The sequence below is a fragment of the Somniosus microcephalus genome, chromosome 13 (assembly GCF_052327205.1).
Source record: "Somniosus microcephalus isolate GS21.2 chromosome 13, FLI_Smic_1.0, whole genome shotgun sequence".
NCBI lineage: Eukaryota > Metazoa > Chordata > Chondrichthyes > Squaliformes > Somniosidae > Somniosus > Somniosus microcephalus.
In genome coordinates this window covers 195,824,260-195,838,726 of record NC_140999.1, presented here as the reverse complement: position 1 = coordinate 195,838,726, position 14,467 = coordinate 195,824,260, and the positions used below count along the sequence as shown (strand labels likewise).

At 45.0% G+C, this 14,467-nt stretch overlaps 1 protein-coding gene across 5 annotated transcripts in view; it reads right to left on the bottom strand.

Moving 5' to 3' along the window:
- Positions 1-9,250, bottom strand: part of ralgapb (Ral GTPase activating protein non-catalytic subunit beta) — a 123,721-nt gene extending 114,471 nt beyond the window's left edge. For 4 of the 5 annotated variants that reach the window (XM_086005930.1, XM_086005931.1, XM_086005932.1 and 1 more), the window contains exon 1: positions 9,064-9,249. The gene's annotated coding sequence lies outside the window, so the exon portion shown is untranslated. Of the gene's footprint in view, positions 1-9,063 lie in introns of all 5 variants that reach the window. The other variant, XM_086005929.1, reaches the window with a different exon arrangement.
- Between the last annotated feature and the right edge of the window lie 5,217 nt (positions 9,251-14,467).

Genomic DNA, 14,467 nt, shown 5'->3' with positions numbered 1-14,467 from the left:
AACACTCTTTAAACTGCTTAACATTAGTTGATCTCCACTGACATTATACACTGTCAAAAATCTCTCTCTCATTCTCTTCCTGTTCTATACTGGAATTCTTTCCATTTAAAAAAAAAACTTGCTTTCAAGATGTGGGCCAGCATTTATTGTCCATCCTGAGTGGACGGTGGTGGTGGTGGGTCTTCTAGCTTTGCAGCAGTTTTTTGACACAGATGGTTAGGCCACTTCAGAGGGCACGTAGGAGTCAACCACGTTGGTGTGAGACTGGAGTCGCATATAGGCCAGAAGGGGTAAGGCCGGCAGGTTTCCTTCACTAAAGGACATTAGTGAACCAGTTGGGTTTTTACTACAATCCAACAACTTTCATGGTCACTTCCTTACTGATACCAGTTTTTATATTTTAAATTGAATTTAAATTGTCAAGCTGCAATGGTGGGATTTAAACTCATGTTCTATGGATCATTAGTCCAGGCCTCTGGATTACTAGTCCAGTAACATAACTACACCACCATAACCCTGGTTATATTACAGGACTAGTAATCTCTTTTTGGCTTGCAAACCTTTTCAGTCAATCATTTCTATTTGTCTCCAACGTCCTTTTCCTCGCTCTCCCACATTCTCTATATACACCTCTCTCAAACTTCATCTCCCTATATGTGCACGTTTCTCCTTCCCCGCTCTTCCTGTATATCTCTCCTTTTCCTCTCGCTTCTCAGAGCCCAGGAGCCAGACTTGGGTTTCCAACCGTACAGTAACACAGTCTTTGCCTGGGCACAATGATGGAATGGGGAGCGGGGGCAGATAATCATGCTGGAAGGGAACTCTTTCCAAGGCACTGTCACACAGGATCTGGAACTGGTGGCTAACACTGGCGCTTCAAACCTCTTAGTACAAGAGACTGAGTTTCCAGCAATGACACAGGTCAGGATAGAGATAAAAAGAATTAGCATTTATATAGCGCCTTTCACAACCTCAAGATGGCCCAAAATGCTTCACAGCTAATGAAGTATGTTTGAAGTGCAGTCACTGTTGGAATGTATGGAATACAGTAGCTAATTTACAAATAGCAAAGTCCCACAAACAATGAAATATATAACCAGATAACCTGATTTAGTGATGTTCATTGATCACTAAAACAGGACACCGCTAAGAACTTCCCTGCTCTTATTTGAATAGTGCCATGGGATCTTTTATGTCCACCTGAGAGAGCAGGCTGGGTCTCGGTTTAATTTCTCATCTGAAAGACGGCACCTCAGACAGTGCTCTCAGTACTGCCCTAGAGTATCAGCTGAGATTATGGGCTCAAGTCGTGGAGTGAAAGTGGAATCCACAATCTTCTGACTCAGAGGTGGGAGTGCGACCATTGAGGCACGGCTGAGTTGGACAGGCATAACTGATATGTGAATCTTCACCACTGATACCATGTGCAAAATATTTTTGAATTGACATAAATCGATAATTTGGAGAAAATGAACTATGCAACTACTTTTTAGTTACTCCTGTTTAATGTTTCGGTCCAAGAATATAAAATCTACTAATACTGTAGAAACAAGGCCTAACATTAATACTGCGTGGCAGATGGATATTGAACTTGATTGCTAATTCTGCCAAATCCGGCATTGTTTGATAAACTGACTGACCTTTCCAAACGTTGCAGACTCGGACTCAGCCGAGGCTGCACCCCATGGTCACTGAAACAGCACATTGATGTTAGCACAAAATTCTGCACCCCTCAAAACAGAGAGAGACAGAGAGAGAGACAGAGAGAGAGACAGAGAGAGAGACAGAGAGACAGAGACAGAGAGACAGAGACAGAGAGACAGAGACAGAGAGACAGAGACAGAGAGACAGAGAGACAGAGAGAGAGAGAGAGAGAGACAGAGACAGAGACAGAGACAGAGAGACAGAGACAGAGAGAGAGAGAGAGAGAGAGACAGAGACAGAGAGAGAGACAGAGACAGAGAGACAGAGACAGAGACAGAGAGAGAGAGAGAGAGACAGAGACAGAGACAGAGAGAGAGAGACAGAGAGTGAGCGAGTGTAGTATGGGTGGACAGAATCAGGCTCAGCTGCGAGATCATCCCCAGTCGAATAGCCAGGCAGCATTCACTGTCCAGGTTTATACGGGAATAACTACCCCGGGCAAGGCATCAAAGGCACTCGATGCTCTTGGAACTGCACTCCACTGAAACAGTCAGTGCCTTCAGGAAACACGAGAAGGGGACAGAAGGGGAACGTTAGGAATTTCAGTTACAATTCATTCTTGAGCGCGTGTCAGAGGAATATTTAAAGTCAGCTCAACAAATGGTGCTATAACACTGAACTCAAAAGAAACCACTGCTCTTCTTGATGTATATTAATGACCTGGACTTGGGTATACAGGGCACAATTTCAGAGTTTGTAGGTGACATGAAACTCAGAAATGTAATAAACAATGAAGCGGATAGTAACAGACTTCAGGAGGATATAGACAGACTGGTGAAATGGGCAGACACATGGCAGATGAAATTTAACGCATGAAGTGATACTTTTTGGTAGGAAGAACGAGGAGAGGCAATATAAACTAAATGGTAATTTTAAATGGGGTGCAGGAACAGAGAGACCGGGGGGTGTACGTACACAAATCATTGAAGGTGGCAGGACAAGTTGAGAAGGCTGTTAAAAGAGCGTATGGGATCCTTGGTTTATAAATAGAGGAATCGAATACAAAAGCAAGGAAGTGATGCTAAACCTTTATAAAACACTGGTTGGCCTCAACTGGGGTATTGTGTCCAATTCTGGGCCCTGCACTTTAGGAAGGATGTAAAGGCCTTGGAGAGGGTGCAGAGGAGATTTACTGGAATGGTCCCAGGGATGAAAGACTGGAGAAGCTGGGATTGGTCTCCTTAGAGCAGAGAAGGTAAGGGGAGATTTGATAGAAGTGTTCAAAATCATGAATGGTTTTGATAGAGTAAATAAGGAGAAACTGTTTCCAGGAGGGTTGGTAACCATAGGACACAGATTTAAGGTAATTGGGAAAAGAACCAGGAGTGACACAAGGGGAAAAAATGTTTACGCAGCGAGTTATGATGATCTGGAACGCGATGCCTGAAAGGGCGGTGGAAGCAGATTCAATAGTAACTTTCAAAAGGGAATTGGAGAAATTGTTGAAGGGGGGAAAATGTGCAGGGCTCTGGGGAAATTGGGATGAATTGGAGAGTTCTTTCAAAGAGCTGGCACAGACACGATGGGCCGAATGGCCTCCTTCTGTGTTGCATCATTCGATGATTCTAGTTCTGCATAAAACACATTAGCAGCATTCAGTTGAGGACTACAAGCAACTTAACAGTATCCAAATTATTTTAATTGAAATCGCATAGCGCTTACCAGATATTTACAGCCCACATTCCTGAATTTCACCATGTTACCTCATTGAGCCATAACCCCTTGTATCAAGATGGTTAGGAGTTACTATCTAGTTGCTACCAACAGCTAACTGAGGCCTGCAATGACTCTGGAGCATCTGATCAACGCAGTAAACATTTCAGTTATGTTGTGGGTACAATTTGTTATTGCACCATCCAGCAGCAGAAGCAGCAAGCGCCATGTCAATTCTACTAAAAGCACACAAACACTGCAAATGTGAAATGGAAACAAAAAATGCTGGAATACACAACAGGTCCATTAGCAAAGAGCAAAGATGGGTTAACATTCGGGGGTGGGGACTTTTCACCCTAACTTCTCCACTTCAGACCAAGGGTCTGCACCCAAAAAATCAATGTTCACAAACCTGCTGCATACTTCAGGCATTTTCTGCTGCCAAGACAGTTCTGCAATCTGATTAATCAGAAAATTCAATCTAATTATTGTTGTATACGCAACAAAGAATTTTCAGCACTCCATTCTCAGGTAGGTGCAACAAATTAATATAATTAAATCAATGCCCAGTGACTAGATAACCTCCACAAGAAATATATAAATATATCTAAAATAACAGAAAATGCTGGAAAAACTCAGCAGGTCAGGCAACATACGTGGAGAGAAATTTGAGTTGACGTTTTGGGTCAAACCCTTCTTCAAGAAGTTTTGAAGAAGGGTTTCGACCCGAAACGTCAACTCAAATTTCTCTCCACGGATGTTGCCTGACCTGCTGAGTTTTTCCAGCATTTTCTGTTGTTATTTCGGATTTCCAACACCTGCAGTATTTTGCTATCGTCCTATAAATATATCTATCTGGTGCGACCAATCAGCCTGGACACCACCAAGAGACTTGTGAGTTTGTAAGAATATAGGGGCGCAAATCTTTCTGGGACCAGTCAGATGGACCAGAATAGTTTTTTCCAGTCCAGTATATTCCTAAATTGCATCCAGAAATTAGCTGGCAAATGAAAAGTTCCAGAAAGATCTTGCTTTTCTCTAATGTGTCTGTGATTAGGCTCTGCCAAATAAAGACACGAGACATCCATTTTCTGCAGGGTGCAAATCAGTTTGAGGCATTGGGAGACCGAGTGCCGCCTCGGATGATGCTTCCCAAAGACAAATAACCACTCGTACAGGCATGTTGCTGGGACGCCAGTACATATTCCAGCAAACCAATGGCATTAAAGATACGTTACTACTTGTTGTGTCCTTCTGAAATGTGCTAGTGTTCCACCCACTAGAGTGGCTGTGAGACTTTCTAAAGGTCTATTGGGGCAAATTTATCAGGTCATTGGAAGTCTGCTGTAACAAGTAGGCAATCCAGGAGGCAGTTTTTGTCTGTTGCCTAAAGTTATAATTGAATTTAAAACTGCTTTATTTTTCTAATCCCAGTATCAGCTTTAGTGGGACCTTTCCTCCCTTTATCAAGAAGGGGTACTTGTTGATTCTGGTGGGACTGGGCTGTATGAAAAACAGACTTTCGCATGTGTGAGATACAGGAGAGGAAAGAAAATCACCGAGCTTCAGTTCCAAAAAACCTAAAATGCCTCGAGCACAAAGTAGTTCAGCCTACACAATCCCATGCAGCAATTGGATGGGTAAATTCCTGACATCAACTGCATTGTCATGGCAAAGATTATAGGAGTAATGCTGTCAATCCAGCCATACGTCCAAAAAATCAATGATATGTTCTGGTCTTGGTCGTTTCTGGAGCAAGCGAGACATATTTGGGACAGACAAGGTGGGCCGAATGGCCTCTTTCTGTGCTGTTAACTTCTATGATTCTATATTTAGCATATTAGTACCAATAAACGATAGGAAAAAACAGACAAACTAACTCTACAATCAATTTTATGTGAGAAACTGTGTGTGTGATATTCTTTAAATTATCACCTGCGGGTGTGGTGGTTATGTTACAGGACTATTAATCCAGAGAACGTGACTTCAAATCGCACCCTGGCAGCTTGAGAATTTGAATTCAGTTTATAAAATCTAGAAATAAAATCTGGTCTCAGTAAAAGTGACCATGAAGCTCTTAGATTGTCGTAAAAACCCAACTGGTTCACGAATGTCCCTTTCGGGAAGGAAGCCTGCCGTCCTTACCCGGTCTGGGCCTATGTGTCAGCCAGTCCCACACCAACACGGCTGACTCTTAACTGCCTTTTGATGTGAACTAGTAAGCCACTCAAGTGGTAGCTAGTAATGCCCACATCCCAAGAATTAATAAAATAAATAATTTTATAAATTGCTTCCCCCATCATTAATACTTCATCCAATAATGTACAGCGAAAATGCTCTCTCAACCCAAGTTTGGGAAGACCAATATCAATAATTGCACGATTCCTATTTTTCACAGTTCAAATGGACATTGTATAGAAAATTCACACAGTCATCAGAACACTTTACGAAGAAGGAACTTGAATTTACATAGCGTCTTTCACATCCTAAGGATGTCCCAAAGTGCTTCACAGCCAAGAAATTACTTTTGACGTGTAGTCACTCTTGTTTAGTAAGCAAGTGTGGCAGGCAATTTTCACACAACAACCTGCATTTATTTAGCGCCATTAACATAGTAAAATGTCCCAAGGCGCTTCACAGGAGCGTTATCAGATAAAATTTAACACCGAGCCACATAGAGATATTAGGTCAGATGACCAAAAGCTCGGTCAAAGAGGTAGGTTTTAAGCAGCGACATAAAACATAGAAGATAGGAGTAGGCCATTCGGCCCCTCGAGCCTGCTCCGCCATTTAATGAGATCATGGCTGATCATCCAAATTCAGTACCCTGTCCCTGCTTTCTCCCCATATCCCTTGATCCCTTTAGCATTAAGAAATATATCTAACTCCTTCTTGAATATATTTAATGAATTGGCCTCAACTGCCTTCTGTGGTAGAGAATTCCACAGGTTCACCACTCTCTGGGTGAAGAAATTCCTCCTCATCTCTGTCCTAAATGGCTTACCCCTTATCCTTAGACTGTGACCCCTGGTTCTGGACTCCCCTGCCATCGGGAACATCCTTCCTGCATCTAATCTGTCTAGTCCTGTTAGAATTTTATAAGTTTCAATGAGATCCCCTCTCATTCTTCTAAACTCCAGCAAATATAAGCCCAATCGACCCAATCTCTCCTCATACGTCATTCCTGCCATCCCAGGTATCAGTCTGGTGAATCTTCGCTGCACTCCCTCCATGGCAAGAACATCCTTCCTCAGATAAGGCGACCAAAACTGCACACAATACTCAAGGTGTGGTCTCACCAAGGCCCTGTACAACTGCAGCAAGACGTCCTTGCTCCTGTACTCGAATCCTCTCGCTATGAAGGCCAACATACCATTTGCCTAAAAGAGGAAAGAGTGGTGATGAGGTGGAGAGGTTTAGGGAGGGAATTCCAGAGCTTAGGGCCTAGGCAGCTGTAGGCACGTCCACCAATGGTGGAGCGATGAAGCTTGGGAATGTGCAAGAGGCCAGAACTGGAAGAGCGAAAAGTTTTCACACAATGAGCAATATTTTTGGTGGTGTTTATAGAGGGATAAATGTTGTCCAGAACACCAGGGAGAATTAACCTGCTCTTCTTTGAATAATGCCATGGGATCTTTTACATCCACCTGAGCGGGCAGACAGGGCCTTGGTTTAACATCTCATCCGAGATGATGGTGCCTTCGACAGTGCAGCACTGCTTCAGTATTGCACGGGACTATCAGTCTAGATAGGAGTGCTCAAGTCCTAGAGTGGGGCTTGAACTCAGCCTTCTGAACAACAACAACTTGTATTTATAGCGCCTTGAACGTAGTAAAACGTCCCAAGGCGCTCCACAGGAGTGATCACCAAACAAAATCTGACACCGAGCCACATAAGGAGATATTAGGACAGATGACCAAAAGCTTGGTCAAAGAGGTAGGTTTTAAGCAGCGACATAAAAGAGGAAAGAGTGGCGACGAGGTGGAGCGGTTTAGGGAGGGATTTCCAGAGCTTAGGGCCCAGGCAGCTGAAGGCATGGCCACCAATGTTAGAGTGGTTAAAATTGGGGATGCTCAGGAGGCCAGAATTGGAGGAGCGCAGACATCTCAGAGGGTTGTAGGAGATTACAGATATAGGGACGGGTGAGGCCACTGAGGGATTTGAAAACAAGGATGAGAATTTTAAAATCGAGGCATTGTTTAACCGGGTGCCAATGTAGGTCAGCGAGCACAGGGGGTGATGGGTGAACGGGACTTGGTGCAAGTTAGGACACGGGCAGCAGAGTTTTGGATGACCTCAAGTTTACAGAGATTAGAACGTGGGAGGCCGGCCAGGAGTGCATCGGAATAGTCAAGTCTAGAGGTAACAAAGGCATGGACGAGGGTTTCAGCAGCGGATGAGCGGAGGCAGGGGCGGAGTCAGGCGATGATACGGAGGTGGAAATAGACGGCCTTAATGATGCTGCAGATATATGGTCAAAAGCTCATCTTGGGGGTCAAATATGACACTTAGGTTGCAAACAGTCTGGTTCAACCTCAGACAGTTGCCAGGGAGAAGGATGGAGTCGGTGTTTAGGGAACGGAGTTTGTGGCGGGGACCTAAGACAATGGCTTTGGTCTTCCCGATATTCAGTTGGAGGAAATATCTGCTCATCCAGTACTGGATGTTGGACAGGCAGTCTGACAACTCAGACAGTGGAGGGGTCGAGAGAGAACCAGAGACGAGTGCTACCACTGAGCCAAGCTAGCACGAAAACATTCATGACAACACGGTATATGGAACTCAGCAATGGAGGTCATTTATAGTAACAAAGCGAGGAATGGTTCTGGGACAACCTCATGGTTGTTTTTGTCTTTATGTAAACAAGGCTTTATGTAATCACTCATTAGAAAATCCAACCTTTCTCTGTCCCAAAGTTACTACAAAACACAGGTTGCATCACATATGCCCAATGTAAAATATGATTGAAAACAACAAATTACACCTTCAACATTACTTTTAAAATTTTGAATGAAATGATTAAAAATAGCAAGTCACTTTAATACAAAAGTTTTATAAGGGAAAGAAACGAACTTGATTAACTTGCATTCAATAATCGTAAAAAAAATGATCTGTCTGGATAAAAAAATTACCTATCATCATCATAGCATATGTATGTAATAAAGAAATGCTGATAAGAACACCAAGTGCCTGTAAACAACATGAAGGCGGAAGGGTTGGTCTTAGCCCCAGTGATCAGTCGGCTCCAGCCCGAGCACTAGTTTTATTTTGCCGAGCCGTTGCATTCGCTCTGTCCCCTCACAATTCCAGCTCTGATTACAGGGAAAACTTTAAAAAATCCCACTACAAGTCTTCTTTCCAGCAATTTTTCCCCAGAAAAAATACAATTATATTGGTCTAAAATCTCAAGAGCAAGCTGTAAATTTTTTTTATAAAGAAAGCTTGCTAATTTATTAATGAACCATATTCAATGTTGATTATCCGTTCCCTGTTTTGATTGCTAATGTGCTGGAGCAGCTGCTGGGGGAAGGCTCGGGAAGCGGCAGGGTTTTGCAGACTAGCCCCAGGCTTCACCTGTACCACAGGCCGTGCTGTGGTGAAAGAGCCGGCGAGGAGTGAGAGGGGCCGGGCCGCCAACTTACAGTGACACCCCGGAGTGAGGGAGGGTGCGGCGGCCCAGCGCGCTCCCTGAAGCCGGGCTGTTACCTGTGCGGCCGGAGAGCGCTGACATGTCCCGGGCTCGGTCCGCCCGCTCCTCCTGTCCCGTCCCGTTACCACAGAAGGCCAGCCATCACTCGGGGCAAACCGAACGCAAACCAGCCCCCCGCAGAGCCCGAGCCGCGGCCGAGGAAAGCCGAACCCCTCCCGAGCAATGCCCGGGCCGTCCGGAAACACCCGAGCGATGCCCGGGCCGTCCGGAAACACCCGAACAATGCTGAATCCGTCCGGAAACACACGAGAGATGCCGAATCCGTCCGGAAACACACGAGCGATGCCGAATCCGTCCGGAAACACCCGAGCGATGCCCGGGCCGTCCGGAAATACCCGAACAATGCTGAATCCGTCCGGAAACACACGAGCGATGCCGAATCCGTCCGGAAACACACGAGCGGTGCCCGGGCCGTCCGGAAACACCCGAGCGGTGCCCGGGCCGTCCGGAAACACCCGAGCGATGCTGAATCCGTCCGGAAACACACGAGCGATGCCGAATCCGTCCGGAAATACCCGAGCGGTGCCCGGGCCGTCCGGAAACACCCGAGCGCGGTGGGAAAGATGCTGTGTCGCAACAGCGCGTGAGGCAGGGCGCCATTTTGTTGGCAGGCTCAGAAAAAGCGGGAAGGTCTTTAGTGGAGTTTGGAGGTAGGGATATTGTTTTATTCAGTTTAAACAGTCACATTTTGTCACTTAACAATATATATATATTGGAAAAGTCTGTGTGTAATGTTTTAAAAGGTTAATTTCTTATTTTTTTATACGTTCCTGGGATGTGGGCGTCGCTGGCAAGTCCAGCATTAATTGCCCCATCCCTAGTCACCCTCGAGAAGATGGTGGTGAACCACCTTCTTGAACCACTGTAGTCCGTGTGGTGAAGGTGCTCCCACAGTGCTGTTAGGGAGGGAGTTCCAGGATTTTGACCCAGCGACGATGAAGGAACGGCCAATATATTTCCAAGTCAGGATGGTGTGTGACTTGGAGGTGGTGGTGTTAACATGTGCCTGCTGCCCTCACGGGTTTGGGAGGTGCTGCTGAAGAATTTCCAGTTGTGTTCTCTGGCCTCCAATAGTTGGGCTATCTCCCAAGCTCACTGAGGGTATCTCCAATTGCCCAGGCTTTACCTTTGGGCCTTGGATCAGACTTTTGTACTTCAAATAAAGGGATACCATTGTGGAGAGTGAAGGCAAACAGCAAGAAGTTTTTCTTCATGTTGGAATCAATGACACAGCAAGGAATAGAATTGGGACTTTGCTAAAGGAATAAGGGTTCAGGGATAGTAATGTTGGAATTATTTATTGTGTCACATCAGTGATAAGGGACTAAGCTAAGGGAGGGAAATGTATGACCAAAGAAATGAAGTAGGAGGGAAGGGTTCAGATTCCAAGGACATTAGAATTAAGGGTGGTATTACACTGCTGGGTGTATACTATAGGCCACCAAATAGTGGAATGGAGATAGAGGAGCAAATTTGCAGGCAAAGTACAGAAAGATGCAAGAACCACAGAGTAGTGATAATGGGGACTTCAATTAACCTAATATAGACTGGGATAGTAACCGTGCAAAGGGAAAGGAGAGGAAGGAATTCCTGAAATGTGTACAAGAGAACTTTCTTGATCAGTGTGTTTCCAGCCCAACGAGGAAGGGAGCAGTGCTGGATCTAGTTCTGGGGAATGGAGTGGGGCAAATGGAGCATGTTTCAGTAGGAGAGCATTTAGGGAACATAAAATCAGGTTTAGAATAGTTATGGAAAAGGACAAGGTAGAATCAAGCGTAAAAATACTTCAGTGAGTTGAAAGTGGATCAGGTCCAGGTGGATTGGTCGGCAAAACTGTAACTGAATGGGAGGCCTTCAATACTAGATGGTTTGTGTACAGAGTAGACACATTCCCAAGAGGGGGAAATGAAGGGCATCCAAAGCTAGTGCTCCCTGGATGACTAAAGATATAGATGTTAAAATGAGACAGAAAAAAGAGGCTTATGACAATTGTAAGGTCCATAAATAGAGTAGAGAACCAAGCTAAATATAGAAAGTACAGAGGAGATCTAAAAAAAAGGAAGAAGAGGGGCAAAGAGAGGGTATGAGAATAGATTAGCGGCTAACATAAAAGGGAATCCAAAATTCTTTTATAAACACATGAATAGTAAAAGGTTAGTTCAAGGAAGGGTGGAGCCAAATAGGGACTAAAAAGATCTTCTTGTGCAGGCAGAGGGCATGGCTGAGATACTAAATGAGAACTTTGCATCTGTCTTCGCTAGAGAAGAGGATGCTGCCAATATAGCAGTGAAGGAAGAGGCAGTAGTGATATTGGAGAGGATGAATATAGATAAAGAGGAGGTACTTAAAAGATTGGCAGTCCTCAAAGTAGAAAAGTCACCAGGTCCAGATGGGATGATCCTAGGTTACTGAGGGAAGTAAGGGTGGAAATTGCCGAGGCTCTGGCCACTGTCTTCCAATCTTCCTTGGCTATTGGGGTGGTGCCAGAGGACTGGAGGATTGCAAATATTACACCCCTGTTTAAAAAAGGGGCGAGGGAAAAATCTGGCATCCACAAGCCAGTCCGCCTTCCATCGGTGGTGGGAAACCTTTAGAGACAATAATCTGGGACAAAATTAATTGGCATTTGAAAAAGTATATGGGCTAATAAATGGAAGTCAGCATAAATTTGTTAAAGGCAAATCGTATTTGACTAACTTAATCAAGTTCTTTGATGAAGTGACCGAGAAGGTTGATGCGGGTAGTGCGGTTCATGTTGTGTACAGGAAACTCTCGATTTACCGGCACCTAAATAACCGGAAATCTCAGTTAACCGGCAAAATTCAGGAGTAGGTTCAGGTAAGTTTTACTACATATTACTTGCCTTCCTCGATCTGTTGCTGTGCAATCGGGTGTGGCTGCAGCTGTTGCTAAGCTACAGAGACGCTTGGAAGTTGTGGCCATTGTTCTGCACCTGTTGCCAAGCAACAGGGTTTGTTGCTTTATACGGAGCTCTCAGCTCTCCGTATCTTTTACTATAGCTCTCGGTTATCCGGTGCCGGATAAAAAAGAGTTTCCTGTATATGGACTTTCAACAGGTGTTTGACAATGTACCACATAATAGGCTTGTTAGCTAAATGAAAGCCCATGGGATTAAAGGGACAGTGGCAGCATGGATACAAAATTGGCTAAGAGACAGAAAGCAGAGAGCAGTGGTGAACGGTTGTTGATCAGACTGGAGAGAGGTATACAGTGGTGTTCCCCAGGGGTCATTATTAGCATCACTGCTCTCTTTTGATATATATTAATGACCTGGACTTGGGTATACAGGCCATAATTTCAAAGTTTGCAGATGATACAAAACTCGAAAATGTAGTAAACAATGAGGCAGATAGTAACAGACTTCAGGAGGACATAGACAGACTGGTGAAATGGGCAGACACATGGCCGATGAAATTTAACACAGAGAAGTGTGAAGTGATACTTTTTGGTAGGAAGAATGAGGAGAGGCAATATAAACTAAATGGTACAATTTTAAAGGGGTTGCAGGAACAGAGAGACCTGGGGGTGTTCGTACACAAATCATTGAAGGTGGCAGGACAGGTTGAGAAGGCTGTTAAAAGAGCGTATGGGATCCTTGGCTTTATAAATAGAGGAATCGAGTACAAAAGCAAGGAAGTGATGCTAAACCTTTATAAAACACTGGTTAGGCCTCGGCTGGAGTATTGTGTTAAACTCTGGCCTTAGGATGGTCCAGAGGAGATTTACTAGAATGGTACCAGGGATGAGGGACTTCAGTTATGTGGAGAGACTGGAGAAGCTGGGGTTGTGTTCCTTAGAGCAAAGAAGGTTAAGTGGAGATTTGATAGAGGTGTTCAAAATCATGAAGGGTTTTGATAGAGTAAATAAGGAGAAATTGTTTGCAGTGGTGGAAGGGTCGGTAACCAGATTTAAGGTGATTGGCAAAAGAACCAGAGGCGACTTGAGGAAACATTTTCTATACAGCAAGTTGTGGTGATCTGGAATGCGCTGCCTGAAAGGCCGTGGAAGCAGATTCAATAGTAACATTCAAAAGGGAATTGGAATTGATTCTATGTTGAGTGGCTGCCATCTGCCAGCAACAAATCTCATAGTCTTGTGAGTATTATGCTGCCTTGTGACCGGTGTTATTGTTTTGGCTCTTTTTTTATCCTTTACTCGAGATTCTTTGACCCTCATATTGCCTGCCTCCACCCCTAATCACAGTCCATTTCCCTCTGAAACCCTGATTCACGACTTTGTCACCTCCAGACTTGATTAATCTAATGTTCTCCCATTCTCCACCCTCTGTAAACGTTAACTCATTCAAAACTCTGCTGCCCATTTCCTATCCTGCGTAATGTGCTACTCATCTGTTACTCCCTTCCTTACTGACCTACATTAGCTCCCAGTGGCCTAATGCCGCAAATTTCAAACTTTCAGGCTTGTGTTTAAATCTGTCTATGGTTTTTGCTCTCCCTATGTCTGTCCCTGTCTCTCCCTGTGTCTGTCCCTGTCTCTCCCTGTGTCTGTCCCTGTCTCTCCCTGTGTCTGTCCCTGTCTCTCCCTATGTCTGTCCCTGTCTCTCCCTATGTCTGTCCCTGTCTCTCCCTATGTCTGTCCCTATCTCCCCCTGTGTCTGTCCCTGTCTCTCCCTGTGTCTGTCCCTGTCTCTCCCTATGTCTGTCCCTGTCTCTCCCTATGTCTGTCCCTGTCTCTCCCTATGTCTGTCCCTGTCTCTCCCTATGTCTGTCCCTGTCTCTCCCTATGTCTGTCCCTGTCTCTCCCTATGTCTGTCCCTGTCTCTCCCTATGTCTGTCCCTATCTCTCCCTGTGTCTGTCCCTGTCTCTCCCTGTGTCTGTCCCTGTCTCTCCCTGTGTCTGTCCCTGTCTCTCCCTATGTCTGTCCCTGTCTCTCCCTGTGTCTGTCCCTGTCTCTCCCTATGTCTGTCCCTGTCTCTCCCTGTGTCTGTCCCTGTCTCTCCCTGTGTCTGTCCCTATCTCTCCCTGTGTCTGTCCCTGTCTCTCCCTATGTCTGTCCCTGTCTCTCCCTATGTCTGTCCCTGTCTCTCCCTATGTCTGTCCCTATCTCTCCCTATGTCTGTCCCTGTCTCTCCCTATGTCTGTCCCTGTCTCTCCCTATGTCTGTCCCTGTCTCTCCCTATCTCTCCCTATGTCTGTGTGGTAAACCACTGTTTGTATTCCTGTTTGTCCTGTTTGTATTCCACTGTGTACATGCCTGGACATGCCTCGGCTGACTCCTCCCACAGGTCCTAGTATAAAGGTGACTGCTCCCCAGCCCTTGTATCCTGGACCGGTCGACCACTCGAGGCAGACCTCCATTCTGTTGTTAATAAAAGCCTTTAGTTACTCTTCTAACTCTCAGTCTTTTATGAGTAATTG